Source organism: Eptatretus burgeri, chromosome 10, assembly GCF_056783735.1.
Source record: "Eptatretus burgeri isolate ZD-2024b chromosome 10, Ebu_testis_v1, whole genome shotgun sequence".
Taxonomy (NCBI): domain Eukaryota; kingdom Metazoa; phylum Chordata; class Myxini; order Myxiniformes; family Myxinidae; genus Eptatretus; species Eptatretus burgeri.
This window is the reverse complement of record NC_140970.1, coordinates 63436424-63464006: the sequence shown is the minus strand read 5'-3', so window position 1 is coordinate 63464006 and position 27583 is coordinate 63436424. Positions and strand designations below refer to the sequence as shown.

General features: G+C 45.5%; 1 protein-coding gene across 6 annotated transcripts in view; it reads right to left on the bottom strand.

Annotated features, from left to right (window-relative positions):
• The window catches only part of LOC147018715 (2-hydroxyacylsphingosine 1-beta-galactosyltransferase-like), a 118321-nt gene that overhangs the window by 84404 nt on the left and 6334 nt on the right, over positions 1 to 27583 (bottom strand). For 2 of the 6 annotated variants that reach the window (XM_085898701.1, XM_085898705.1), the window contains exon 2: positions 1375 to 1442. The exons of 1 other annotated variant lie outside the window; for it this stretch is intronic. The gene's annotated coding sequence lies outside the window, so the exon portion shown is untranslated. Of the gene's footprint in view, positions 1 to 576; positions 743 to 1374; positions 1554 to 27583 lie in introns of those variants that run through there. 3 more of the 6 variants (XM_085898702.1, XM_085898706.1, XM_085898703.1) reach the window with 3 other exon arrangements.

The following is a 27583-nucleotide window of genomic DNA, read 5'->3' as shown; positions in this document are numbered from 1 at the left end:
TTTTTTTTTGCAAATTTCATACGAGCTTTTAGATGAGTCTCAGTAATGGCTGCTTTGCCATTATTGAAAAAAAAATAAATGCATGCACCATCAATATGCCAAACAACCATGATACTTAGAGCATTAATTTATAAGAGCAAAAGGCAGCAGGAAACACACAGTGGGGTATAAAAGTCCATCCAGTAATTTCATGAAACGAGATGCGATTTAAAAAAAAAAAATTGTGATCATATGTAACCAGAAGCACTTCATAGGTATTTCCATGAACTCTGAAGCATATAATAATTATTATAATAGGGCGGGGGGGGGGATCAAATATGTCCTTACATACATACATTCAATAAATCAGTGTGACCTCCTTTTTACTTTGAGAAGCGCCAACTCTATTGGGTATCGAGTTTGAATCAATTTTTCCCAACAGTTTAGTGATGCAATCCAGAGCATTATCAAACTGCTCACAGAAATTTTAGCTCTCAAATGTTAACTTTTCATTTATTGTGTTAACATAAATACTAAATATCCTCAATATAATGAAAAATTTGTTTGAAATCATGGCATCGATTTAAGTGGACTCACTTTTGTACCCGACTGCAGATATGAACTTTCAGTTGATAAAAATCAATTGTTTATCTCTTCTGCTAACATCGACCAACATTCTGTTATATATATAACCGACTCAGCAAAATGTACCGTTGCAACGAGGTTCTAAACTGGTCCTTCTCCCCAAAAAGCAGTGGCTACATGGATGCCAAGACCATAAACAAGAAGAACTACATATTTTATACAATGCCACCTCCCCACACCCTTCCCTCCCAAATCTTACACCTCCATCTTTTCCACATTAACCAAATAAGTCATGAGCCCTGCAACTGTGCAATGCCAAAAATAATCAAAGGATAAATATAGTTTTACCAGCGTGGATTTCTATCTGACAAGGAACGATTCATGTAATAAATAATGCCCATTATATTCCTGCAAGTAATCACTCAAAATAAATACAATATATTTGGTAAAATTATTTATTTCATTGACAAAAAATAAGTCAACTTCCTCACCTTTCCCTGAAACGGTTGATGCCGCAAAAGGATTCTCACAATTTTTTTTAAATGAAATCACGGGGTCAACGGTCTCAGAAGTAGATTACAGGAAAAGAACATTCATTATCGATTACTTCTTTCTTTTTTTACAGTACAGTGACATAAGATTGCGGCAACGACATTATTGCAATGGAGTACCGGGTAGATAATCTTTGCTCTTCCTAAGCTTTGTACACTTTAATATGGTGCCTGAGGTGCTGTGTAAAGTGAAAACGTCAGTAAAAGATCCGAGAGCTCGAACCCTTAATACACAAAGTGCTCCTTCATTCTTTCTCACCTTCACCTTGTTCTTCAACTCCGGGATAGCCTCCACATGCACAGACATGTGTTCAAGGATGAAGTCACCTTTGTGGGGTGGGGTGAGGGGAGGGACACCAAAGTTAGAAGAGAAGTTTTAAAGTGATGTTGCATGGGGTAACATCGTTGGAGTACAAAGTCTGATCAGGGCTATGCCAGGACCGCCTCCATTTCACCCTCGACAAACCAGCACAAACTAAGCTCAGAGAATCCACCCCCTGGAGCCCAGATTTTCTGGTTTGTCTCACTTCGTAAATTTAATCCTTTGAGGGTTCCTGGGCACAAAAACAACTTTACATTTATGAAGGCTCGTAGAAGTCAGTACACATGACACAGTGAATGCATGATTTTTTTGTTTTTATATTTCTATACATGGACATTTTACGAGGGTCGTTATCGTCCTTCAGACAAAGTGTATTCTGTTGACATGTATATCTTGCCTTCATCTGTAATGAGACACGGAAACCGAAACTGGAACTGCTGTGATGCTTTACATCTTTCATGAAGCGCAATATAGTGGCTCAACAAAGAACCAGCCAGATGACCATTACCGATAAGATATACTTTGAAATTATGATGGCTTGGAACCTCCAAAATAGTGCCATGTAGTGGGATAGCACATGGTCTCAAATTGGGGGAAAACAAACAAACAAAAAAAGACTTAATAGCTACAAGCTATGTACTGCAAATCACAGGGCATAGGACAGCTGCCAAAAGTAAGAGGTAAGAGTAACGCAAAGGTGAAATTCGTGGAAACAAACAACCAATTTTCAACAGCTTTGGTGTTTTTGTATACAGTGTCGAAGCTCATGCAGGTGCTAAAACAGAAAAGGTCAGGACGTAAAATAATGAAAAAAAACAAAACAACGTAGATAGAAGCGGAGAAGAAGAGATAGGGAGACACAAAGTGCAGGATTGAAGGACAAAATAGAGGGAGACATGGAGAAATGAGGATGTGGGGAAAGCCAGAGGAGGGTGAACAAGACCGATACAGGCACATTCTCTTAATCGCAGAAGCAGAAGAAAAAACTGGAAAGGAAGAGTGAGGCAGAATTGGGGAGGGTTAATGGAGAGAGAGAAAAGATTGAGTTGTGGATAAGGTATCGAAATGAAATAAAAGGTGCAGGAACTCCTTTTGAGCCAACGACTATTCATAGCTGGTGCCAAACTGTGTTTGCGGACATCCTCCTGCAGTTGGGTTACCTTTTTCTCGGAGGTTGGTGACAGGATTTGCACTCCAGCCACCGTAAAATTCAATTACACATAACGCATTTAAAAAAAAAAAACCCAAAGAAAACTGAAAACTCACTCTGTGGGATTACCTCATGTGCAGCTGCCCTTCACTTGGCAGCTCACCTGATGAAGGGATAGAGGCAAATCATCCAAGACCTCCATTCTTTGATGATGGGCGGAAAAGCATAGAGTAAACTTCCTGGATCAGATTGCGGTGGTGTGTATTGGGTGGTACCAAGTTGTCATCCAACAAGACGGCGGCCTCCTCGGGTTAACCTTCGGTAGTGCCTTCGGGCAAGTGCCTGGAACGTCCGATCACCAAGAGCAGATGATCACCTGTCTTTTATCATCTGAGCTCCAGCATTTGAACATCAGTATTGCAGCACTCTGAGGTTTGGAGACCGGATAATGGTGAGATCATGATGGGTGGTGACACAGACTACTGTTCTAGTCGCTCTGATGGTTACCATGACCAAGGAGTTGCTGTGGCTGTGTCCAATAAGCTGACTCCCATGATGGAGGTAACACCGGTCAAAAGGAGAATTATGAGACTGAGGATTTGTCACTCCTTGGGTGTCATTTCCTTGGTTTCTGTACATGTTCTGACTGACCTCACCGTGAAGGACGCATTGATGGGTGGAAAAGCCATCTATGCCACAAAAGAGTCTATAGTTGATGAGTGCCCAGGCAAGATACCATTCTCATCTTAGGGGGTTTCAATGCATCAACTGGCACTGATGGGGATAGTTTTGAGACGGGCGTTGCTCACCATGGGTCCATAACTAAAATAGAATAGCACCAAGTTCCTTGACTTTGCGTTGCGGATTCATGGTTTCAGCACCCATAGGCTCATCGCTGGACTTGCTATTCCAATGCTGGGAATGTGGCAAAGGATATTGACCATGTGCTCATTGATGGTCACTGGAGGATCGACCGGAGTGCTGAAGTCCTCTGACCACAGACTTGTTGTAGCAACTTAAATAAAGGAGAATGGTACCATCCCAGCTTAGGCTGGATGTTGGCAAGCTCAAGGATGAGAGGGTAGCTGAGGAGTTTGCAAACAGGCTGAGTGGGGATTTCAAGGTCTCGGTGCTGTGGGGAATTCTGAAGAGTTGTGGGCTGCCTTCAAGACCACCATCCTTGATGTTGCCGGTAGAAGTCTTGGAACCCACCTTCAGGCAAAGAAGAACTTTGTCTCCCAAGGGAGTGCCAGGCTTAATGGCAGAGCTGAGCTGTTCAGGGAGTTGAGGTGTAGAACTGTATGTGTGCTGAGGGTGGACAAGGAGGCCTATGTACAAGGAATTTGTGAAGTGATAGAGCATCACCTGTCGTCAACTGATTCTTATCCTGCTTACCATCCCTCAGTCTACTGCAGTTACAGTGGAGGGTGCTGGGATTGTGACAGAGGAGTCCGAATTGAAGGCCCACTGGGCCAGTTGCTTTGTGCGGCTGTACCAGGCTGACCCACCAGCCGAGTTGAATATCAAAGGTGTAACGATCCCTATTGTTGACCCTCCAAATCAACTGTGAATCACCTCCTTTGTTGGAAATATATGCTGTACAGTGAACCAGTTGAAAAGGGCTAAAGCTCCTGGTGTCTGTGGCATCCATGCTGAACTTCAAGGCTGGTGGAAATGCTGCAATTGTGTCATTGCATGTTGTTCTATGCTCTGTTTGGAACACAATCATCATACCAACTGACTGGAAGAGGGACCTTGTTGTCCCTATCTGGAAAGTAAGGGTGATCGCCTGGACTGCAACAACTACTGAGGGGTGACGCTGCTCAGTGCTGGGAAAGATCTTTGCTCGGATAATTATTGATGGGGTTCATCACCATCTGCTTGAGCTCCAGCACTCAGAGTAGTCAGGCCTTACACTAGAGGTCAACGATTGACCGTATTCTTGCTCTTGGGGGTCCTCACTGAGTGCAGATAAGAGTTTCGGCAGGGGCTGCTCACAGCCAGAGTTGATCTTTGCAAAGATCTCCTATGTTGATCTTCAGTGAATTGAGATGCCCAATGGAGGATTCTCAGTCTTCTTTAGGTGCCACCAAAACCAATCAATCTGATTTGTTAACAATACTTTGGAACTGAGAGTGCTGCAAGGTGTGGTGGTTCCATCTCCAACTTATTTTCAGTTGTTACTGGAGTTTGTCAGGGATGTGTACTGCCCCCCCCCCCCACACTTTTCAGTGCTTGTATGAACTGGATTCTGGGGAGGGTGGCGGAGAGATCAAGCTGAAATGGGAATGTCAAGATCTCTGAGCTCGATTTCATAGATGATTCAGTCATTTTGTTGAGACACTGGTCATCCTTGTGGGGGCACTCGAGGTGCTGAGATTAGGGGCTTCCTGGGTCAAAACTAATATCCAGGCTTTCAATGACATCCTGGATGCTGATATCTTGTCTGTATCTGTTTGTGGTGAGAATTTTGAGGTCAGAGATTTACTAAACTTGGTAGTGATATTCATGTCTCCGGATGTTGTGAACAAGAGGTCAATAGACGTCTGGGTTGGGCCTGGGGAGTCATGGATTCACTGGATCATGTGGTGTGGCACTGTCGGTACCTATGCAGGACGAAAGTCCAAGACCTTTTAGTGCTTGGTGCTTCCAGTTTTTCTCTACTGATGTGAGACTTGGAATCTGACCAGGGAATTGAGATGGAGCCTTAACTCCTTCGGTACCAGGTCTCTTTGGAGAATCCTTGGCTATCGCTGGTCAGACTGTGTCCAAGAGCAGTTGCCAAGAGAGACTCGGATGATATTTATCCTTACCAGAGGAGAGGGTCTTGCAATTGGGTCAGTTTGTTTGGCTCTCTATTCACACAGAACTTTAGTGTTTTTCGCTGCAACCACTTGTCAGATTGAGACAACGTTTTCACCATAGGAGCGACGACTTGTTTAGAATGTTTTTATGATGATTAATGACATCATAGGTCATGTGCTGTGGCAACCATGTGGGGGAAAAAAATGGAGAATATTTGGACCTCTGTATATCTGAAACCACAAGGAAAAGATTGAAACTTGGCATATGGTAAGTACTCCACATGGGCAATAAGTGTGATTTTTTTAAAAAATGACGTCATAAGTGCCTTTGTTATGGCATCATAATTGCATGTGGAACACGACATCCGATCAGTATGAAAATTTGAGGGTCATTTTGGGATAAATTGATCCACAGAAAAAAACAAAAACACAATGATAGTCACACGATTCAGCAGCCATATTGTTTAACCAGAGTGGTTTCAAAGCCACCCAATGCTCGCCTGTTTATACATTTATCGTTTTTAAAAGACTAGTCTAATATTTTTTATAAAGCATTGCAGTGAAGTCTGATCCAAATAATTTTAAAGCAACATATGTATTTGTATATTGTAATCAGTAAAAAAGTGTGGTAGATAAAAACATTCACACTCATGCTGACGCTCACGCCGGGGGTATCGCTATAGCTCTCTGTTCTTTGAAAAGGCGAGCTAAAAATGAAATATATATATATATATATATATATATATATATATATATATATATATATATATATATATATATATATATATATATATACATACATATACAAATTTCCAAAACCTTCGCTGAAATGGCTGAACAGATTGAGGCAAAATTTTGCATGTATGATCACCTATCTACGAGGAGCAAAACATTCACATGTATTACAACATAGGTCACATGGATTGGCAGCCATATTAGATTTACATATATATATATATATATATATATATATATATATATACATACACATCTTCTTCTTTCGGCTGCTCCCGTAAGGGGTCACCACAGCGGATCATTCGTTATGATCCGCATAGTGATTTGGCACATGTTTTATGCCGGATGCCCTTCCTGACGCAACCCTGGTCGCCTCTTACGACACAGGGATATGGTACACCTATTTTATCTGGGGTATACACCGGCCCAGTATACTGGTACTCATTTCACCGACCTCGGAAGGATGACAGGCTGAGTCAACCCCCTGGTGTATTAATGCAGTGGCCCAACGGGGCTTGAACTCAGGACCTTTTGGATCCCAAGCCGCTGCCCAAACCACTGCGCCAACACCAGGCTCATATATATATATATATATATATATATATATATATATATATATATATATATATATATATATATATATATATATATATATATATACACACAAGAAAAAACATAATAATAATAATGAGTAATTAAAAAAAATAAATAAATAAAAAAATAAAATAACCTTCAGAACAGCTGGACAGATTGAGGGGAACTTCACACAAATATTCCCCAAGCCTTGGGGATACCGCGGTATTCACGAATAATTGATGTCACATGGTCTGGTAGCCATATTGGATTGAGCAAAATAAAATTCTCTTGAACCACTTCATCAATCGATGTGAAACATCACAATTATGATCTAGTTGTGATGGATGAATATATATATATTTAAATTTCAACGTCAGACACATTTAATTTTTTGATTGATTTTTTTTTTTTTAATAAGGTTCACTCTGTTGTGCCTGGATTGGTTTGAGGGTGGAGGAGTAGCAGCTGAAATGTGAATCCTATCCAGGTTCTGCCTGACAACTTCATCTTTGCTTGTTTGGGTTCCTTCTGATGACTCCAATGCAGGACTGCACAGATTTGGTCTTCCATTTAATTTGAATTAAGTTCATATTAAATCACATTCTGAATTCAATGGAATAATAATAAACATCATGGGTTAGGGTCAGGTGTCCGATCAAAGCAGGACGTCTTGGTACCCGGTCATCACTGCCAGTGACAAAGTGGTAGTTCTAGTTATGTCTATCAATTACATAACACACCAGTACACAAACACCACAAAACAAGTCCTGGTGGCGGTCTGCAATCTGATTGCTCTTTTTCTTGTTGTTACCTGTATTGTCTGAGCGTCAGCTGCAGCTGCATGGACATGTGGCTCATTTTCCTGACGCCGATTCTGTTCACCAGATTCTCTCAGTGAGAGCCTCATGAGTAGAGGAGGCCAATGGGCCGACCATGTGTCTCGTGGTTGCAGCAGGTTGACCAGCATCTCAAGGAGATGGGGATGGGCCAGGCTTCTGCCAGACGGAGTCCCCTGGAGTACCAGTGGAAAGTGGATGCCGCAATGTGCTGTTCATGCACATACTCCCATTCCAGACATGACCTGATAGGGTGTGACCCAAGATGGTGGTGAAGAGTTGGCTGGAAGCCACAGAGAAGAGAATGAGGAGGTAGGTTCCACAGGTGGTTAAAACAAAACAAAACAAAAAAAAAAAGAGGAAGCAATTAGTGGAGGTAAACAATGAGTCTGGATTTTGGGAGTTTTACCAGAAGGGGGTTACTGGCAGACTGCACATACCCTGCAGAAACTTGGGGTGTGGGGGAAGGAGGACAGTGCACAGAAAAGGCAGAGGGTGCAAGACCAGAAAGGGGTGGGATAAAAAGAGACCACCGACCTGTCTGCGATGCGAAACTGATCGGCCCATCAACTCCAACTTTAGCACGGGAAATTCCATTGATTCCGAAGGCCTTTGTCTCCCGTCTCCAGTGTCAATCTGAGTAAGGACTGAGGAAGGGGTGCCAGCACAGAGGAGAGAGAGAAGTACTCCATAAAGCTGTGGATGAAGGCCTTGCAGGTAGATACGAGTTTAGATGCGCCAAGGAAAGACTTTGCATGATGGAGGATGCCCAGTGGCTTTTTCAAGAAAGATTACGGCTGATAGTGTGGCCCAAAAAAGTTTAGATCGAGTAACTGAACTTCAAGATGATTGTTAAGGAAGTAGATGGGAGGTTTCACCAGACTGTCTTTTCTGAGAAACAGAACAAGTGTGAGATTTATCAGCATTGAAAGACATATCTGCAGAGAAGAAAGAGGATTCTGCCTCCCTATCTGCGATAGGCCGCTGTGAAGTGCAGATCAAATCAGCAGGATGCACAGTTATAGCATAACGGCATCATGAAACTTCTTGAACATTGGCAGAAATGTGTGGAACGCAGTGGTGATTTTGGTGAGAACAACAACAACAACAACAACAACAACAACAACAAAAAGTCAGCACCATGGTAGAATAAATATTGGTGTTTATACCTGTGCTTGTTTCATTCAAATATCTTTACCTATTTTGGAGAAAAAAAAAAGCAGGCATTGCTTTTCAAGATACCTGCCCTTGTACAATGTTGTGATATTTTCTGCAATACAACATCACTCGACATCAAAACAAGGTCACAGTGGTCAAAATGTCACAATGTCAGGAAACACCAAATCCTGCTCAACAGCTCAGACTGTCCTTTTCCAATGGAATAAGTCTTTCAATCCTGACAAATCCCACACCGAAAGGACATTCTGGCAACCACATCCCCCCCCCCTGCCCCCTGCCGCATCTACTTCATTAACAATCCAATAGGGGAAGTTCAGTCATTCAAACTCCTGGGTTCCACTGTCAGCCATGATCTCTCAGGAAAAACACTTTTCAAAGTTGGTGTTCAGAGCCAGCCACCAACTGGGCAACCTCCATCATACAAAGTCCTTCCTTGGCACAACTGAACTCCTGTCCACCTACAAGGCCTTCATCCACAGCTTGATGGACAACTGCTCCTCTGCCTCACATCTTGCTGAAATTGGTGCCTTGAAAACCAAGGCCTTCAAGATTATTGGAATGTCCTGCAATGAAGCCGAGTATGGGTCAATCACTTCACCATCACAAACAGGTCAGTGGTCTCAGTTTTCTACTACCTCTTTGCTGGTCTTGCACCCTCTGTTCTTTACACAGTTAGTCCCCTTCCTCCCCTCAGGTTACTGCAGTGCACACAGGGTCCACAATAAACCCCTTTCTGGTGAAACTACCTAATTGAAGGACCACTCCTCACCTCCACTCATTCATTACTTTCTTCGCCCACCTGTAGAATCAGCTTCCAGATTATTGTCAATGTCACTCTTCCCTTCAGGTTTTCAAGAAAGCAGTTCACCATCTCAGATCGTACACAATCCAAAACCATGATCTTTCTTTACCCTCATTAATCCCACCCTCCCCCCCCCCCACTCCAAGCAAATTCCAATTCCTCCTCCTTCCAAATTTCCATTTCTCCCTCTTGAGAGGTACCTTCTGCATCAATCTTTTCCACCCTATACATCCTCTCCTGCCCCTTTGTCAAAGTCTGCCTTTATCTTGGCATTCAACTCTGTTGGTGTTTCCCCTCTCTCTCTACTGTTCCTTTTGTTCTGTTGTGTCTTGATCTGCTCAGTGTACTAGTACTCACCTCTTCCACAATCCTTGTGTATGTGTACAATTTTTTTTTTTTTGTCATTTGTTTTTGCCATATTTTCTAAATATTAGATGGTAAACCTGTCTGACAAGTCTAATTTCCACAATGCTGGTGGTGTCACTGTTTTTGTTATCTCCTTCCTTCACCATAACCTGTGCCCTTCAATGGTTGCCCACAATCCTTTGTCGTACATTTGACTGTTTTTCCTCTCCATAACAAAAATAAAGTATTGTTTATTTGTGTCTCTCTCCACAAACACATTATGATCCCTGCTCATCCCTGCTCATGCTTCCTAATCTGTGGAGATCAACTGAAACCTTGCCAGCTGGTTTAGTGTTGGTTCACATGCTTCAGTGCATGGCCAAACAGGTATAGTATTCTCTGCTGTTCATTAAACTGGAAGGCAAACTAAATTGATGGAAACTTGCAGTCTCTCTGCACAATCCAGAACAAATGTCACTGCACAGACAGCCTGTACAAATAAAGCAACCCTATTCCAAGTTTTACTTGATGTATTAGGAAATTTATCTTCTCATTTGCCACTTAGGCCCTCATAGTTGAGGCAATGTGTGAGATCATGACATTGTCTCAACTTCTAAATTTCCAATTTTGCATTCTTTCTGCAGCTGCTGCATCGTCGACTCGTCTTAAAAGGTGTGAGCGATGGCGCTTTCAGCCCTTCATACATACCTGCACTACTCAGTCCCAGCAGTTAGTCACTTTATACATGCTGACGGTGAAGAATGCAACACCACCACCAAGATGAATTGCCATTTCAGAGGACAGAACATGTTCAGTATTGGAAGGAGGAAGAAAAAAAAAATGAGCGATTCCACCTTCACTACTCATTTGATCTTTCCTCAGATGACACATGCACCGAGTGCTTCTGTAATCGTCAACAGCCCTTCCAGACTAATGATCGACAAAATTTAGCTGCATTCAACTGGGTCTATGGTCGTGAAAAAGAAAAAAAAAAGTTTCAGAACAGTTGGTTCACCCAGAATAGCACTCGGAGTTTACTGGCACCTTGTCCAAAGGAGACCATTTCTGGCATTCAGCAAGAGGGCAGACAGTCTTCATCAAATATGGTTAAGACAAGTCTGAAGACAATGGTTCATGAGCAATATTTAAACGATGTAGATAGTTTCAGAAGTCAAGGATGAGACAATGTGATAATTTTTGACCAAGTTGTAAAAATGATCAACATGATGTGGTATGAGTGACAGGTTAGTAGCTGCAAAATGTCGAAAACCCGGTTTCGTTCTACAACTTTCAAAATTTGACCTTTGCAGGTCACAAAACAATGTTGTGGACATTAAAATAAGGAAACAGGGTACGTGCTATAGCTTATTGGATTTAATTCGTCGAAGAAGGTCGAAAACCCGGTTTGATTCCCACAATTTTGAAAATTTGACCTTTGTGGCCTTTAAAGGTCAAAGTTCAAGGATTATGACCTTTGGTGCAAAACTTCTTCTGGAACATTCCAGGAACAAATAACGTCATATAGGCTATATGGCATTTCGCACTCCCCGGATTATCCATACTTTGATGAAATCAGCGTAAAAACAAACTTGAAGGGGGCGCCACGGGCAAGGTGTTCGAGATAGAGAAAAATGGTTTCAAGACTTTAGGTGGGGAATGACCTCAAGATTATGCAGAAAAAATTATTGGCATTCTAGCTCTCAAAGTTTGGGCAGTCATATGATTTTTATGTCAAAATTCGCAATTTTCTAAGTTTTTGACTGTGAGGAAAATGAAAAAAAAAATAAATAAATAAATAAAAAACGGACAACGACAAGTTTTAGATAATTAATTTTGCTATTCAAATAACAAAGAACCCATACCATTCAGTAAATTCCCTTGGAGAAGATAGATTTTTAATCCGACTACCCCCTAAAAATGGCTATTTTTTGGGCGTGGCTCCGCCCACAATGGGCGTAGCATGCCCTCATCCAGGAAAACACTAGAAATTGATATCGAATACATAGCCAAGTTTCATCAAGATCGGATCAAAGTCCACGGAGTTATGCTCTGGACAGACAGACAAGCCGGTAGGCGACATGGGTGGTCACTATATAATTGCATACTAGTCATACAGTTTTTGACGGATTGGGCTGAAAATTTTGACAAAGAGGTTGATTATAGTGCGCATAAAAGCACGCAAGCCGATTTTTGATTTTCAAAAAAATAATCTTTTGGATTTTTTCAAAAATTTCAAGGTCCCGTTGCTAGACAACGGTGGCGCCCATAGTGTTCTGCCTCTCCGGTCTGGACCGGATAGCATACAGCTAACCCCCATCCGCCAATGAATGCAACGTCTAACAACCATGCTGAGGCTTAGAGTTCTTTATTCTATATATTCATACGAATGGTATGAATTGTGGTAATCGCTGTAACAAAAACAAAAATAAAATGTTATAGTAAGTTGACACAGATATTACGGTGATCGTTATACATGTACAAGATGTATATTAAAATCACTGATCAGAGTAACGGTACAATAACAAATTAGAGTCACTAGAATAGACCGCAGAGCTTTACATTTGTCTACACATCAAAGTTGCAAGTTCTTTCCTATAGCTTGTTGTAACACAATTGTCAAAGTTCGTCGGTAAAACTAGAGCATCGAACTGTTTCATGCCGACATAAAGTCACAGTACAAAATTCTGGTGTTGAACGATAAACAAAACGCATCACTCACACTGTTGTTGGCCACAGTCTGGCACAAAAAGCATTTTTCATCGCAGCGGGCAAAAAAAACCACATGGCAAGGCGACATTTTTAACACAGCGTCTCCTGGCTCACGGTAGGCGAAGCCACAGGGAAGCAACAACAATCAATATGCATGACTAGTCAACCGGCACATTGTGGAGGCGGCATATCTTGGCTCTCGGTAGGCGGAGCCACAGGGAAGCGACAACAATGAATACGCATGACTAGTCAAGCGGCACAGTGTGGCGGCACACTCCCCGCCTGACGTCTTGAAAGACGTCACACACAAACACAAATATATTAGAAAACAAACAATCAAAAATGGCATCACAGATCCGTTGGAACATATCACAAATGAACACGGCACATATTCATTTAACACCACAGGGAAGCAACACGACCGATTCACTAATAGGTCGTGTGTATGACACAATCTTCCCTTCCTTGGCAACGCGGATGACGGCTTTGCGAATCCTGCCATCTGAGCCAGGCAAGACTTGAGTGATGACTCCGACAGGCCAGTCATTGCGGACATAATCCTTTTCCTTGAGGATTATAACGTCCCCCGTCCTTCACTTCTTGTTTGTCATGCATCCACTTCCGTCGAACTTGGAGTGAGTGGACGTACTCGTGGTGCCATCTGCGCCAGAACTCTTCTGCGAGGAGTTGAACTCTTTTCCACTGGATACCGTATATGTCTTTGATGTCCGCGTCGTAGAAAGGTTCAACAGGCGACCCCGTTTTCTGTGTTAATAGCATGTTGGGAGATAACATGAAAGGAGAATCTGGATCGGTAAACACGGGAACCAGTGGTCGGTTGTTCATAATGGCCATTACTTCCATCATGAATGTTGTCAGCACTTCGTGGGTTAGATCCTTCGAAGCAAACTGTGCCATCATAGATTCAAGAACACGTCCAACGACACCGATTAGCCGTTCCCAACTTCCTCCCATGTGTGAAGAATGGGGTGGATTAAACAGCCATTTCACACCACTGTTGTACAGGAATTATTTTACCGGGCCTTCCTCCATGTTAATGACGTCAATATGTAGAGGGTCTGTTGCGCCGAGAAAATTTGTGCCACGATCTGACCTGTACTGTATCACTTTTCCGTGTATGGCTTGGAATCTCCTGAGAGCATTTATGAAAGAAGAAGAGGACATCTCTTCCACAATTTCAATATGTATGGCTCTGCTGGTTAAGCACGTAAACAGTATAGCCTAGCGCTTGCTACTGGCTGAAGCACCTCTTGTTTTCCTGGTCAGGACATTCCACGGGCCGAAGGCGTCGGTAGCTACATACGTGAAGGGCCGCGCGGGCGTCACGCGATCTGCGGGGAGGTCTGACATCTTCTGCTGGAGTGGGCGTCCACGCAGCTTGCGGCATGTGACGCAGTGGTGAATGAGGGAAGTTAACAACCTTTTACAGCCTGTGATCCAAAAACCTGCTGCGCGGATAGCTCCCTCTATCAGTAGTCGGCCTTGGTGTTTAACAAGTTGGTGGTGGTGACGTATCAGCAAGACAGCGACGTGATGTTTCCCAGGGACTATGACGGGGTTTTTTACCTTGAGCCGGTAAGTCACTGCGCCTTAGTCTTCCCCCGACAACCAACAGCCCATCTGCATTCAACGTCGGATCTAGCGGAAATATGGGGCTGTCTTTTGGCAGAGGTTTGTTTGATTTCAAACACTGTAACTCCATTGCATAGGCTTCTGATTGTACTTGTTGAAGTACAAATGTTTCTGCTTGTTTCTGTTGTTCCACACTTTTACCTTCCACGCAGGCGTGCCACCCTTTGCATTCGTTTTGGCCTTTAAACGAATGGAGGATATGTCTTAAATGGACAACAGCGCCGACAAGTCTCTTCCGGTCGGAAAACCGTTTAAAACGTTCTGTACCAAGGCTTGTGGATGAAGAAATGTTCGTCGATTTGACATTGGCAGATGGCCGAATTTCTTTATCTTTGTCAGGATTTGACAGCGGGAACTGTTCCATGTCGTTGACGTCTGTGTCATGTCGCTGTGACAGCCCCCAGCTACTAGAGGTGAGGTCTGCGATGAGTCTTGTAGCAACATCTGTTGGGTTCATATGTGAAGGCACATATTTCCATTGTTGACATGTAGAAGATTTTTGTATGCGCCCGACACGATTTGCCACATACACGTAGAAGTTTCTGGTATGGTTATACAGATAACCCAATACCACATTACTGTCTGTGAAGAAGTTTATTTCAGCAATGTCAACATCGAGCTGTTCAGAAACTGTTTTTGCGATTTGCACCGCGAGCACAGCCGCACACAATTCCAGGCATGGAATTGTATTGCCGTGCTGTGGGGCAACTTTGTTTTTGCCCAGGATGAATCCAAAGTGCGTGTTACCGCTGACGTCCGTTGTCTTCAAGTACGCGACAGCTGCGATTATTTTCTCCGAGGCATCGGAGAAAACGTGGACTTCTCTTTTGACAGTTTTGTTCGGGCTTGGGGCGTAGGTCCTGCGAACTTGTAACTGTTCTAAGTCACTCAGAGAATTTCTCCAATCATCCCATTCTTTATCTTGGTGTGGAGACAATGGCTCGTCCCAGATTACAGTCTCCGTCATGAGATCTCGGAGAAGTAATTTACCTTGAACAATTAGGGGGGCGACGAAGCCTAGGGGGTTGAACACACTGCTAATCGTAGACAAAACCCCCCTACGTGTGAATGGTTTTTCTTTGGTGTTGACTTCAAACGTGAAGACATTGTGCTGGAGGTCCCACACAAGGCCTAAGCTTCTCTGTTGCAGTTAGGTATCTTCGTCAAAGTTCAAGTTCTTGAGGTTTTTAGCATAATCCTCAGAAGGAAATGACTTGAGTACTTCTGGGCTATTTGACGACAATTTGTGAAGGCGGAGGTTACCGCCGTTCGCCAGAGCTTCTTGTGTGGCAGACAGAAGTTGTATCGCTTGTTCCACAGATTGACATGACGTCAATCCATCATCAACATAAAAGTTGTGTAGTACAAAGTTTGTGACGTCATCATTGGGTTTTTCTTGTCCAGCGATGACAGCATTCGAGACCTACGTGGCCACAGCGGGAGACGGCCTATTCCCGAAGACATGCACTGTCATTCTATAGTCAATCAGCGGTTTCTCGGGATCATTATCTTGATACCACAAAAATCTTAGGTAATTGCGGTGTTCTTGTTTGACCAGAAAACCATAAAACATGGACTGAATGTCAGCTGAAATCGCCACTTCATCAGAGCGAAATCTTATCAAAACACGAAGTAAGTCATTGGTCAAATCTGGCCCTTTTAGCAACACGTCGTTGAGCGATACTCCGTTGTACTTGGAGGAGGAGTCCAATACGCCCCGCATCTGGTCGGGCTTATGTGGATGGTAAACCCCGAAAAGTGGGAGATACCACCATTCCTCATCTTCTCGAAGGGGTGGGGCGATTTCTGTGTGGTTTCTATGGATAACCTGCTTCATAAACTCGACCATGTGTTATTTCTTTTCTGGGTTTTTAATGAGGCTGTGGTGCAAGGAACTGGCTCTTTTGATGGCTTCCGGTTTATTGTTAGGTAGCCGCTGTCTGTCTGCCTTAAAACGGCAGTGGTGCCACCCAATTACCTTCAGGTGACCGATGCATCTCATCTTCCATTACTGAAATGAATTATCTGTCTTCAGTGGACAGGCCAGATTTGTTGTCATCTTTATTCACTTGGAAAATGTCTGAAAAATTGTCGTTTTTGCAGGTAACAATTTCTTCAACAAACAGCTTATTGTCACATGGTGGGAAAATTGATGGACGACCGTTCGGCAAAAAGTTAATTTTATTCACCACAGGAACACCTGTTTTATGAACTTTGCCGATACAAGTTTCACCGATTATCGCCCAGCCAAGAGTTGTTTTCTGGGCGAATGGAGATCCTCTCGGGCCCGTCCGTTGTTCCAAAATATGATGCGCTTCTGGAATGTCACGGCCGATCAAAATTAATATCTCGGGGATTTCTGCAGCAATTTCAGACAGGTGGGCATGATGAATGGCGACATCGGGTGTGGCGATTTCGTGACGGGCATTTGAAATTTCATCGCACTCGATTAACGTAGGAACTTGTATTTTGTGGTCACAGTCTGTGGACTCTATTGTGTAGCCATGTTCACGTTTCCCAACCATTTGCGCTAACCCGGAGCATGACGTAAGGTTGTAGGGAATATTTTCCCCCGATTCATGAAACGATTTGAAAAATCTTGATCTGGCGAGCGAGACGTTGCTCTGGTCGTCGAGGATTACGTAGGCATGGATATACCTGTTTGGATTGTCACTGTGGTAAACTTTGGTCAGAATTGTTTTACTGCATGATTTACCCGGGGACACATCACCACAAATGTGTGCATTTAGAGTTCGGAACGTTGACAGGTAGCTCCCCGCCGTTATCGGCGAACGCCTTATTGGCTGGCGTGGCGGGCTCTGTTGGGGTCACCGTGGGCTCTTTAAGGGGCTGCCGCTTGGCGTAACATGCTTGTTGCCTTTATACACAGAACAGGATAAATTTACATTACATGTCTTTGCAACGTGGTCAGTTGAATCACAGCACCAGAAACATATCTTATTTTCCCGCAGAAAGTCCCTTTTTTTCGACAAGTGACTTCAATTTGAACGCACGACAGTCGCTGAGGTTATGTGCAGTATTGTGCAAAGGACAATTTGGCTGAATGTCTGTCTTCTTGTAGAAGAGGGTGCGATGTGCAGGACGTTTGTTTACCTGTGACTGTCTATATCCACTGTGACTGCTGCTCTGTGCGGCATTACTTTCGTATGCAAAACGAGGATCATTGCATACCTGACTGAGGTTCTTGATAAACTCAGCAAACACATAGAAAGGAGGAAACACCACATTATTTTCTTTTTTGTACCTGGACGCATGCATTGTCCATTTCTCCTGTATGTTGTAAGGCAGTTTATTGAGTATGGGGAGTACTCCTGATGAAGAGTCAAAATAGCTTAAAAGAGTAGCATACTTTTGATCTTCTTTGAGGGAAAGCACTTCATACAGTTGCTTGTTGTCTTTGTTTGACAGCCGCAGAAAGGAAGCGAGTTTATGTTTTATTGAGGCTTCCACCATTTCCGGATTGCCAAATCGCTCCTCTAAGCACTCCCATATTCGTTGAAGCGCGAGACATGGATTGTTGGCATTTGACATTTTTAAGCTGACGGCATGTTTCTTTGATTGTGGACCTAACCACTTAATCAGGAGGTCAATCTCTTCATTAACACTGGCACCAATATCGTTCACAACGCTGCGAAAGTCTGCCTTCCACACTGCGTATGTTTATGGTGTGTCATTAAATGTACACAAGCGTGTTAACAGCAAATCTCTTTTCAGCAGATATTGTGAAAAGTCAGTGTTCATAGGCGTTGTATTATTTGCTGTGGAAACCGGCACAAATGAAGGCACATTCGGGTCTAATGTCACACGAGGGTTGGAACTGCGATTTAAATGTCTGTTATTCATGGGAACAGATGTAGCGTTAATAGCTCGGTTATTTAAATCAGGAAAGAAGGGGTGATCAGGGTGTCTGGTTGTTGCTTGGTATAAATTACTGGCAATATTGGGCGTAAGAGCCGGTGGTTGCAAATTTTGCATATTGTCAGTTGCGATAAAGTCAGCAGTTGGTAACACTGGCGGATAACTGTGATCTTCCACATACTGTTCTGTGCGCTTTGCTGATGTCTCCTGAGGTAGGTTGATATCAGGCGGGCCATTTCCACCCTCAAGTTCGCTAATACATTGTTCAATGGCTTGTAACTCTGCCTCAGCGACTTGTTTTTTCAGATTGTAGAAGGGTTAAATCAGCCTCCATTGTTGCTTGAATTTGTGCTGATTCTGCGGCGGCCAAGGCTTGCCTTTCGCGTAGTTCAGATGCTTTTCTCTCGAACTGCAGGCCAGCTTTAGCACGTTTTTGTGCTAACATAGAACTTATGTTTGACAGTTCTGAAGTTTTTGAACGAGCCTGAGATGATCGTACTGATCGGTTACTTCTGGGTGACTTCTCTGACATGTTGATTTTCTGGACGATGGCGTCGAGTGATACTGCGGAAACTGTGTTTGGTTATGGACTGGATTCCCCTGAGCCGGGCGGACCGACGTTTCTCGCTTGCCTGGACTGTGCTTGGCCTTAGTCGATTACTGTTCTGCCTCTCCGGTCTGGACCGGATAGCATACAGCTAACCCCCATCTGCCAATGAACGTAACGTCTAACAACCATGCTGAGGCTTAGAGTTCTTTATTCTTGACGAATGGTATGAATTGTGGTAATCGCTGTAACAAAAACAAAAATAAAATGTTATGGTAAGTTGACACAGATATTACGGTGATCGTTATACATGTACAAGATGTATATTAAAATCACTGATCAGAGTAACGGTACAATAACAAATTAGAGTCACTAGAATAGACCGCAGAGCTTTACATTTGTCTACACATCAAAGTTGCAAGTTCTTTCCTATAGGTTGTTGTAACAATTGTCAAAGTTCGTCGGTAAAACTAGAGCATCGAACTGTTTCATGCCGACATAAAGTCACAGTACAAAATTCGGGTATTGAACGATAAACAAAATGCATCACTCACACTGTTGTTGGCCACAGTCTGGCACAAAAAGCATTTTTCATCGCAGCGGGCAAAAACCACATGGCAAGGCGACATTTTTAACACAGCGTCTCCTGGCTCACGGTAGGCGAAGCCACAGGGAAGCAACAACAATCAATATGCATGACTAGTCAACCGGCACAGTGTGGCGGCACACATAGCAACAGTGCTCAATAGCATACAACTAGATCCTGGTATGAACCTAACAGTCACGTTTCATCAAAATCGGTTGACTCCTCTGGCCTCCAGAGATGTCCATTACATACAAACAGACAGAAAACCTGAGAACAAGGGTAGACTCACGACCACCCAACAGACAGACAGACAGACACACAGACATAACGGATATAGTGGTCACTCTGGCTGGTGCTCGTGAACCAATTATCATTGGAAATGTTTAACAGAGAAGTTTTATGAGTATCAGAGAAGCCAGTGTCATTCCGAGGCTTCTGAATGTTTCATGTCAATGAATCAGGAAAGTGTTGCTGCTCAATTGTCACAACACCATCTGGGGAAAAGATGCAGATGAAGGAAATTTCATTGAACTCATCAAATTGCACTCAAGATATTGCGGAATTTCAAAAAGGTGTTGCACAAGAGCCATTATATCTCTTTTTCCATCATCAATGAAACTAGTATGTGCCCGTACATGAAAAAAAAAAAAACAACTTTAAAACCACTTGCAGAAACCACACAGGCCGTTCCTTCACTCTCGCGTGCCCATACATGCAAACAAAAAAAACTTTCAAACAAACACACAGGCCATTCCTTTGCTGTCGTAAACGACGACTGGATTGGGGCATTGTATTTAAGAAAATTGAGAAAGAAATCGAGAAAGAAAGAATACAGCAAGTCGATAAATAGAGGAAAAAAAAAAATCGAGAAAGAATACAGCAAGTTGTCACTATCCGGAAGGTCGCATATCGCAGTTACGATTATTCGCAATTTAGTTTTAATGGCCAATTATTCAATTAGCGCCAACGTATTTTGCCTTTTCGCAAAGTCATCGCAAGAGGAAGAGGAAGAGGAAGAGGAAGAGGAAGAGGAAAAAAAAAAAAAACTTTCAAACAACCACACAGGCTGTTCCTTCGCTCTCGTAAACAACGACTGGATTGGGGCATTGTGTTTATCTAATATGGAATAGGAAAGCCTAGAAGCGAACGTAGACTTCTTTCATTCGATGCTGCAATTTCCGGTTACTTTGGCCTGGATTCGGGATCGGCGATCAAAAATTATTTGATGATGGAGATATCTTTATTATAAAATTATGTAGACTTAAAACTGCTAGAATATTTACTCTCTAGTTTTGTTGTTAATTTTTTAGTCATAAAGGTGTGATTGGGTATACTATAGATCAAATTATTTGTGCATTTATATAACCGTGATAACACTACTGCATATTACCTCAACATTACCTTCACAACAACAACAACAACAACTACACCGCCTAGAAGAGGATCTCATCTGAAAAAATTAATATTACCTCAACATTACCTACACCGCCTCGAACAGAATCTCATCTGAAAAAAAAAAATTTCCTCAACATTACCTTCACAACAACAACTACACCGCCTCGAACAGAATCTCATCTGAAAAAAAAAATTTCCTCAACATTACGTTCACAACAACAACTACACCGCCTAGAAGAGGATCTCATCTAAAAAAAATAAATATTACCTCAACATTACCTTAACAACAACAACTACACCGCCTAGAACAGGATCTCATCTGAGGAAAAAAAATTCCTCAACATTACCTTCACAACAACTACACTGCCTGGAATAGGATCTCATCTAAAAAAAAATTAATATTACCTCAACATTACCTTCACAACAACAACTACACCGCCTAGAACAGGATCTCATCTAAAAAAAAAATAATATTACCTCAACTACACCGCATAGAACAGGATCTCATCGAAAAAAAAATTAATATTACCTCAACATTACCTTCACTGCCTAGAACAGGATCTCATCTAAAAAAAAATTAATATTACCTTAACTACACCACCTAGAAAAGGATCTCATCCAAAAAAATTAATATTACCTCAACATTACCTTCACAACGACAACTACACCGCCCAGAACAGGATCTCATCTGAAAAAAAAAATCCTCAACATTACCTTCACAACGACAACTACACCGCTCGAACAGGATCTCATCTAAAAAAATTAACACAGTATTACCTCAACATTACCTTCACAACAACTACACTGCCTATAATAGGATCTAATCTAATATATATATATATATATATATATATATATATATATATATATATATATATATATATATATATATATATATATATATATATATATATATATATATATATATATATATTGTTGTGGTTGACCAAATTCGCAAACCACCATTCAGGTCCCTTCGGTGAGATATCTCGGTAAGAATATGTGTAGTTAGGCCCAAACCCGTTGTCTAGAGGGAATAAATGTCATTCATGAGGGCTGCGACTCTTCAGGATAGCCGTTTTTCTTTTACTATCTTTATTTTGGACCAACCGCCATTACTACCACCACCAACCACGTCTCAACAGCCATCACAACAACAACCACCAGCCACAACGCCACTTCACCACAACCGCCACGACCTTTACCGTCACAACTCGCCACAATCGCATCACCGTCATCTCGCGCCACTCGTGGGCACCGATGCTGGACTCGTGTAGGGCGCGCACCGTGCAGCGTGTTCAAAAGCATCGCGGACTTTCTGAAGAAAAACGGATCAAAAACAACTCACGCCCACTTTTGTTCCGTCCAATCGGTGAGCGAGGGGCGGTTTGGCCCCGCCTCCAGGGCGTTCGCTATATGCAAATTCATGGATCAAAAAGCATTCACGCCCACTTTTCCTCGGGCCAATGGGGAGCCAGCAAGAGAGGTGAAAGGTCGGAGGAAGAGGGTCAAAGATGAAGGAGCGAAGCCACGGGGCTTATAAAAACGACTGCGTTCGTCAGTCGAGTCGAGTCCAGTGGAAGTTGAGAAGCAGTTCAGTTCGCAGGAGGAAGAGTTGAGTTGAAGTGGCAGAGTGCAGTTGGGAGTTCGTGGAGTCGGAGTGAAGAGGACGGAGCTGTGGAGAGGCGGCGGCGGCGAAGGCGGTTGAGGGGGTGCTCGCGTCGGATTCGAGGAACTGCGGAGGAAAAGGCCGGCGGCGCGACCGAGGTCGTGGTGGAGACGCTCGTCGCGGGACCCGCGATTTTATGAAATCCTCCTTTCCCCGAGCATCAGCAACCCCCTCCTGTTTCCCCCCGCGCTGAGATAGTGCGACAAAAGGGGGCCCCCTTCCCACCCCCTACCAGACACTGTCCGCGAGGCCCGCGGAGTTGAGGCACCACCGCCGCTCTGCGTCTCATCAGACGGGTAGGCCCGACACGGTCTCGGCCCCAGGCCCGCCTACCCCCTCCTCCTGGAGGGTGGTTCTCTTTTCTTTTGCTTTGGGAATATGTGTTGTCGGCGCCGTCTGTGAAGTAAAATTGTATAAGTGTTGCCGTGTGCTTGCGTAGTCAGTATTAGATCTGCATTGTCGCATTTGCTTTTTGTCTTCTTCTTTTCTATGTGCTTTTGGTGGAATTGTATATGTGTGCTTCCCGTGTGCCGCGAAATAAATGTGCTTATTATTGAACTATTTTCCCGCTTCGCTTCGTCTTTTCCTCTATTGAATCCCCATCTTGCTTCACGTAAAGGGTTGGTAGTGGGCTGAATACGCCCGATAATTAATCGAACCGTCGAGGCCGACGAATAACACCGCTCGGTTATCCCGATAGTACGGAACGGGTCGCTTAAGTGGCCCGTGTCCGAAGTCGACCTGCGGCGAGGTGCGATCGCCCGGTCTACCCTCCGTGTGGGTACTAAGGTAGGTCGAATTTGGCGAGCAACCCTATCCCACGCGGGGGCCGATTGGCTCGATCGCGGTGAGACCGAAAGGTCCACCCGTGACTGGTTCCCGGCGTTAGTCCGAGAGGGTCACGACTGGATTGTCCGTCCGGTGGGCGACGTGCCGCGATTCGAGTTCCGTGGCCGTCCGCACGCCGGCGGGCGCGAATCCGCGACACTGGTGTCAGGTCGTGCGATATAAACCCATCGCCCTCCTCACGGCACTGGTATTGGAGAACGGGAAAACGGGCTCTCCTGTCTCCAATTAAATTCACGGGAATCGGTCCAGGGGTGAGAGAAGCGACCCCCGATTCCCTCCAAATTACGAGCGATTCAAATTAACCCTTTCAGAGAAGCAAGATGGCGTCTCAAGGCGAGCGGGAGCCGGGGATATTAGAAATGGATGTAGAATGTGTAGAGTCCATGGTCCAGGATGGAATCCCCGTGCAGGAAATGTTGATTGTGCAGGAACACGGACTCGCCCAACTGAACCCAGAGCCCGAAATAGGTGCGGCAGCGGCCGCGGTGTATGACACCTCCCCTCCCCCTCTCCACCAAAACCTCCCGATTCTTGCCGAAACGGCTCAGCTGAGTGCATCCGACATAGCCCAGCTATGCACCATGCTGGCGGCAATGACAGCGAAAATGGATGCAAACGCAAATGAAATTATAAACGAAATGAAAGGCATGAACGAAAAGATGGATGCAAACGCAAATGAATTTATAAACGAAATGAAAAGCATGGGCAAGCAAATGAAGGAAGAAACGAAAAAGCTGCGGGGTGAGACGCAGAACATGGGCCGATGCCTGCAGGCGGGCATGAAGGCCGTGACCAGGGAGATAGGAATGGCGACTCCACGTGTAGGAACGAACGAGCTGGAAGGGGGTGCAACGGCTGTCGGGCCCGCGGTGGAGGCGGGTAAGGAAAAAGTAATTCGGGAGACACGGGAGACAGAAAAAATAGAGGAGAGACTGCATGAATTGGACAAGGTTAGAGACGAACACACACACACAGAGGTAGTGGAGGACGATGAGGTTGAGCTGGCGGACCTTGCAGGGACCCGGTGCGAGCAGCGGGATAGCCTCCTCCAGGAACGAGGGGAGGGAGTATGCCCCCTTGAGGCGAGTCACGACCAGGTGAGTTCGGTCGTGCTTTGCGAGTTCGAGGGGAGGAGTGCTGCGAACAGGTGCACGGAGAGCTTGGGGGGTATAGAGGCCCCGGAGACCCTTGTGGGGACACGAATCCCCAGTGTGGTTGTCCCTGTGTGTGTGGTGCAAGGCGTGAGTGCGTCCCCGTGTGTGGAAGCGACCCCGTGTGTGAGTGGTGTGGTGGCGATGGTGCCAGAGTACGTGCTTCCCAGCACGCCGTGTGTGGATGAGGCCGTGTGTGTGGATGAAACGGCCAGTATGAGTGAGGCACCGCGGGTGAGTGCCCCCGCGTGTGTGAGTGAGGCACGGAGTGTGGATGAGGCACCGCGGGTGAGTGCCCCCGCGTGTGTAAGTAGTATGGTTTGTGTGAGCAGTGAGGCACGCGTGAGTGAACGGCCGAGTGCAAGGGAGACCGTGTGTGTGAGAGAGCGGTATGTAAGGGAGATGTCGGTTGGCATGCGGGAGCACGCAGCCGCGTCTCCCGGTGTGAATGTAATGGAATGGAGTGTGAGCGTCGTAACACGCGGGAGTGCGTGTGTGGAATGGCGACGACGGCGACATGTGAGGAAAGAAAGCCGAGCAGCGGCTGTAGTTGTTTCGGGGACCGTGCCGGGTTCACCCAGCAGTGAGCACGAGGTCCGTGCTGTGCAACGCACGAGACCACCACGTGCTCGCTTGCGAGAGTGAAGTCCCGGTCCGGAAACGCACGCGGTGGATTTGCCGATCCCGCGGACGGACAAAGTTTAGGCAGGATTATGGATTTGGACCGGACGGGTTCTCCACGCGATCGTGTGTGTTAAACTCCAACGGGCAAAGCACGTGTTCGCGTGGGGAACCCCTCGAGACGTGGGGCTTGTATTTTTTTTATGCCCACGGTGACGTCATGGCTGCACGTGGGGTTGGAATCCGGCAGGAGGGGTATCCCTGCCGGATGGTACCGTCCAAGGAGGGACGAGGAACACGTGCAGCTGCATGACGTCACGGGCAGGTGCAAAGTGCGCGAGCTCTGAGTTGCCGCGCTGGTGCTGCGCATGTAAAGAAAAAAAAAAAAAAAAGAAAAGCAAGCCTCACTTTCGGGTGCACAGGATTCCTGGGCAAGGGGTGGAAGACCCCCTTGACCTGGGCACAGGATGGAAACTAGTTAGGGGGAAGGGTTAGCTTAGCTAGACCGACTTCATGGGGCAGGGGTAAGTCCTCATGGAGTCCGTGGAATGGATTAGTTAGAGGGATTGTAGCGAGCTTTAGGTTGGGAAATAAAATGATTTATTTGGAGACCGTGACAGACTTGTGAATGTGTAGAGGGGACGTAGTTTAGCGACGTAGCGTTAAATGGAACGTGCTACTAGTTTAAGGGACGACGTGGGAGCACGAGTTAGTTAGGGGATGCAGATAGAAGGATGGCAGAGATCAGTGGTGAGTGTGTTGAAGAGTTGTTGGTGAGTTATGAGGTGGAGGCATGTGCTTGGTGAGTGAGTGAGGCCAGCGGGTCTGTGTGTATGGAGCAAATGGGGAATGCATGGTGCGATGAGTGATTGGGGGGGAGGAGTGACTCCCGCCCAAGGGACCCCGGGGTCAGTATAAAGTGAGTTAGGGGGTTAGTCAAATTGAAAAATGGAGGTTGTTTTGTTGTTGGTGTGAATGTAGGCTCGAAACCCGTTTGGAGGGGTGCAGGAGCCCTGTTGACGGGCTTGGGAGCGTGGCTGCGAAAGGTGAGTATCGCTGAGTGGGTACCCCGGGCACCAGGCTAGTCGGCCGCGGTAGGCCAAGGGCCCATGGGGGGCCGGGATAGCGTAGTGGGCACGGGTGCGTCTGCTTGGTGCGGAGGCCCGGGGCGCCATTAGCCGCGTGGGCAGTGTTGTGGGCAAGGGTGACCCTCGGAAAGGGGCCTGGAAAGCCAGCCTGCCACGTGTGCGTTTCAGGGGAGGTGCCATGGGGGGCACTCCCCGGTGTTAGGGAGCTGGTAGGCTCGCAGGCAGTGTAGTGCCCAGGGGTGCCATAGCGGGAGAATCGGCAGAGGGTCGTGCCTGCCAAAGGGAGCCACGTGTCCCAGCCATGAGACCGTGTGAGGGCACGGAGAGAAAATTGGGGGGCGAGGCCCGAAATTGTGAGGACACCAACACAGGCGACGGGAATCTGGGTTTATAGAACCAATAGCTTAAGCGAGAGGCGCTTGTTGAAAGCCCAGGGGTAGTTTAACAGTTAAATGGATAGGGCAGAGTAGGAAGTGTACCCCTCTGCACCATCCATCCCCTCGCTCTCGCTGTGGGCCGCTGGACCCACTTTGGTTATAGATCGCCGAACTCTGGGGAGGCCATTCTGAGGCTTGAGTTGGGCCTCGACACAGGACGTTAGCTCTCCCTTATTCCCCTCCGGGAAGGGAACGTAGGGGTTGGGAGTAGGCTAGGTGACAGAATAGGTTAGCCGAACAAGGACGATAAAGGGGGTTAGGGGACGATTTATAGTGGGGAAGTAAACATAAAAAAAAAAAAAAGTTGGGGCTAAATTGGGGTTTGACAAATTAAGGGAGTCGGTATGTACAGTGACAGGCAAAGGCGATAGGTTGGGAGGGAGACAGGTAGGTAGGTCCGAGCCCGCCTTCCAAGTGGCCAGCACCACCGCACTCCCTCCACCAACCTCCACGGAACGGCAAAGGCTGGCCAACTTCATCGGCAGCTGTTGTTTTGCTGCAAGGCCTGTGCCGGCTGGATCGTCTGCAGCTGCTGTGCTGCAAGGCCTGTGCCGGCTGGATCATCTGCAGCTGTGGTACTTTAAGGCCTGTGCCGGCCAGTTCATCTGCCAGCTGTGTTTGCCTGCAACGGCCTTCTTCTGCGGGCTGTGTTTGCCTGCAGCGGCCTTCTTCTGCAGGCTGTGTTTGCCTGCTGCCTTGACCATGCCATGCCCACTGCCCCCGTTCACCAGTCCCCGTTCAATTTTTGCTTTGCCCCCCCCCCCTGTTCATTGCCATGTGTGCCAGGATCAAGGCAACAGTTTGCAAGCTGCAAGAACTGCCCCGTTGGCAGCTACAACACGGGCCTGCAGTGGCGGCCCGTGCACCGTGTTTGTGTTCATCCATCCATTCGTTGTGCTCATTGCGTGTGCCACTTGAGCTGGCACGGAGACTACGTTTGTGCAGCCCATGCACCGTTGTGGTTCACTGCGTTCAGTTCAAAAGGGAAGGCCTTGGACTGCGTGTGAGCAGCCGGCCACGTTCCCTGTCACCTGCATTGTTTGAGCCAGAGACTGCATGCGAGCAGCCTGGCTCCCTGTTAACTGCTTTCTTTTTGCAGAGTTCAGTGATCCTGGGCCATGGTTTAGTGTAAAAT